Here is a 3625-nt window from a genome sequence, read left to right as displayed (position 1 = left end):
TGTTATTTTTTTTTTTCATTTTACTATTTTTTGCTGTGATTTTGACATGTGAATTTCTTTTGTAGTTTTTGATTCTTGTGTGAGACTCAGGCCTTCAAGTTTAGGTCTGCTTCTTTTTGTCAACTTTATTTGTCTTTGTGGTTTACTTTTTGGGCATGAAAAGCTGGTTCATCTAAGCTTTTGGTTCTCTCTTTTGATTTTATATTGTCGTGGCCAGATTGATTTTGTCTTCAGGAGTTCCGCCGTGGCCCAATTCCTATGTGGGTCAGAAGTTTTCAGACTTTCTCCTTAGGTCTGGAATCTTCTAAGAATGATTTTGGCCTCAGGAACTGGGGTGTTGGACTGACCTGAGATCCTGGCCTTGGCCATGCCTCGCAGGGATGCAAAGGCAGATGGGGTGGGAAGAAGCCCCAAGATATCTCAGGGAGTGGATTGAGTAGCTGGGTTGTACCCAAGAGAGGCCTGAGGGCAGGAGAGCCAATTTCTTCTTCTTTTTATTAAGCTAGGATACCTTATTTTGTTCTGAATTAGCTCACATTTGCATACATTTACATGTATACACACATACACACGTCTATTACTGCTAAGGATACTGGCTCCTCGGCACAGGCTTCTGCAACCACATTTCTGCTTCCAGCCCTTCTTTCTCTATAGTCTCTTGCCCTGCATCCTGGGATCCAGCATGGATTCCAAGTGGTAACCCCAGGCTAGGAGCTTTGATTAACCAAGAGCAGTGGCAATAGCATGTATTGTTTGGGGTTATAAGCACTTTAGCTGCTTAACTCAGTGCCTGCACAAGGTGACCTCCTAGCCTGCTCTTTAATGTCTTGCCATTGCCACCAGAGCACTTCCTTTTGGGAGCAGCCAAGGCTCTAGGACTACTCTTGGTGAATGACTGCACCAGCAGGTCCATTATCTCATCTGAAGTGTCACTGGGTACCTGGAGCCAGAGGACTCCTCAGGGATTCCAGTGAAGAGCCCTGCTTCTGTGTGTGTGACTGGAGGGCTGCTCTGGACCATGCCTCTGTCCTGGCGGCTGTGTAGTGGCCTCAGGTCTACTAGTAAGCTGCCTTTTCAGGCTGGCACCATGTCAGCATCACCCCGGCCTGGACCCCTGATCACAGCCTTTGGGACAGACAGGTTTCTGGGGCCCTCTCCAGCCACACCTGCGAACTTCTTGCATCTTCAGGTCTTGTTGTGCTATGGTGTGTAGCCTACCTCTGTTGCTGCTGCAGTACATATTCTGGAAGTGTGGTACGGCAATGCAAACTCTCTCCAAGTGTGTCAGAACTGCGTGATGCCGACTTCCTGGGCTGCCTGTGCAGTGTGGCCCAGGTAGAGCAGGAAGGTATGGAACCTACTGAAGACTTGAAGGTGTGCCACCCTTAGCATGGCAACACGGCGGGAACTAGGAAGTGGGTGAGGCTGGCACAGAACTGGGGCCAGCTCATGCTCCACAGACCTGGGTGATTGCTGGCACACAGGGTTCTTCACTTCTGACACATTCTTTGGGTAACTCAGCTCAAAATCACTGCTTTGGGAGCCATTACAGAAGGAACCCACAGCCAACAGGATGGCCAGAGTGCCGAAGAAAGCGCCATTGAGCACCAGCGGCTCCATGTCCACCATCAGGTCAAACGGTGGCTCTTCAATTTCCGAGTCCCATGCTGTCATAGTCCAGTTTGAAAGCCCAGAGTTGTAAGCATGCAGCTAGGCTTCCAATGGAGGCAGGGGTCATCAGGAAATTATCATCTGGGCGGGGAGGTGTATCAGGACAGACCAGCTGGGTTTCCTTGATCCTGCTGCTCTTCCTCCGTGAGCATCAATGTCAGCAGGGTATCAATGCTGTCCTTACTGACAGCAAACTTACCAAGTTGAGCAGGGCAGCCTAATGACATGCACAAATGGAAGAACGTTAGGCAAGTGTTTATGGAATATTGTGCTTGGGGATTAGCACTGTGGACATTGTACTGCAGCCTTCACGACCTTTCTTCGAGAGGAGGAATCCTTTCCTGGGAGTAATAAAAATGCTCCTAATGGCCTGTGTTCACTGACACAGGCTCTAGGGAGGCCCAGGGGGTAAGTTGGACAAGGTCCAAAGTGGCTCCCAGAGTGCCCAGGGCCTCCAGTCAGCTTCAGTTCCCACCATAAAACTTTTACTGTTTTCCTTTTGGTGAGGAGGTCTCGGTCCTCGTGTGATGAGTGTGGAAAATGGGTAAACAGAGGTGGAGGTAGAGGTGGTGGGTAGGATCCTTAGATGGGTGGGGGAAGTGATGTTGTAGGCAGTGGGCCTCCAGAGAGCTGGGCGGTGAGAGTGGGACCAGCTTCCACAGTGTCCTGGTCTTCATCCTCCCCCAGATTTGAGAAGTCAGGTTCCCAATGCAGAGCTTAGGAACACAGGTAGGAAGCTGTTGGATGGACTCAGCCTTGGGACTTCATAGAGCTAGTCCCTCCTTGAACTCTGGCTCAAGACTCAGCTGGTCCAGAGCCAGATCATGGAGACAGAGCTCTGGGGTGTTTTCCGTACAAAAGATGGCTCTGGGGATTTGTGTAGTTCCCTGATGCCTGTTACTCCATCAGTCTCATCCAACATCACCTCAGCCATTGACTACATCTGGCCTCAGGCCACTGTATCTGCTTCTCTGTTTCTGCTGCTGCCTGATTCTCAGGAGTTGGACCTTCCTCGTAGATGCTTCTCTCATGGGAACTGTCCCTGGAGGGTCTCACAGAAATGGTAGGAATGAAATTCACTGTGGTATGCTGGCTGGAGGCAGGGCCAGGCTCATTTTTCCTTATAGCTGAATAACAGTCCATTTGTAAATGTACCACATTTTCATTATCCATTCATCAGTTCATGGACGTGTAGGCGATTTGCATGTCCTAGGTAATGTGAACAGAGCTTCTGTGAACATGGATGTGCAAGAACATCTGCAGTAGGATACTGTGTCAGTGCTTTGGGTATATGCCTAAGACTTGTACGGCTGGATTATGTGGTAGATCTACTTCCATCTTTTTGAGGAACCTACACACTGATTCCCGTAGTAGTTTTGCCAGTTTATAATCCCACCAGCAGTGAATAAGCATTCTCCTAAATATTGTAGCCTACTGCCGTTGTTCTCGGTCACCCTCCAGAACTTGATGGTAAGACCCTATTGTTGAAGATGTCACATACTTGAGTCACAGAACATGGAGAAATCAAGCTGGTACTGATCTGGAAGCCATATCCCTACTGGATAGCTTTCATGGTTCTGTCTGACACTGTGCTCACTACTGGAGAAAAAAAAGGAATCACCTGTTTACTCAGCTGTGAACATGTGACATATAATAACAACTTGCCAGGAAAAATATGCCCAGTAGTACAATAATGGTAACAACATCATGAGAGTAACCATCCACTTTCTAATTGGTTTTATGGCGTCCTTTGCAAGATGAAACCCAAACCTGGCACTGTTATTGGGGCAAGAACATGTGGGAGACAGGTCCTAGGCCCTAGGAGAGTACGTACTCTCACTTAGACTGTTAAATGAACATAGTATTAAAGTGACTCCTAATGATGTAATTATACTCATGGATTTGCAGATCTCTCAACTCTCATTGAAGAAGATTCTTTTGGCAGATTGTAATT

General features: G+C 48.0%; 1 pseudogene; it reads right to left on the bottom strand.

Annotated features, from left to right (window-relative positions):
- Positions 1–778: 778 nt before the first annotated feature.
- LOC103735132 lies at positions 779–2814 on the bottom strand (annotated as a pseudogene).
- Positions 2815–3625: the final 811 nt, after the last annotated feature.

The sequence above is a fragment of the Nannospalax galili genome, unplaced genomic scaffold, assembly GCF_000622305.1.
Source record: "Nannospalax galili isolate Female #2095 unplaced genomic scaffold, S.galili_v1.0 scaffold4757, whole genome shotgun sequence".
Classification (NCBI taxonomy): Eukaryota; Metazoa; Chordata; class Mammalia; order Rodentia; family Spalacidae; genus Nannospalax; species Nannospalax galili.
Note: the sequence above shows the minus strand (reverse complement) of the source record. Positions and strands in the feature narration are given on the sequence as shown.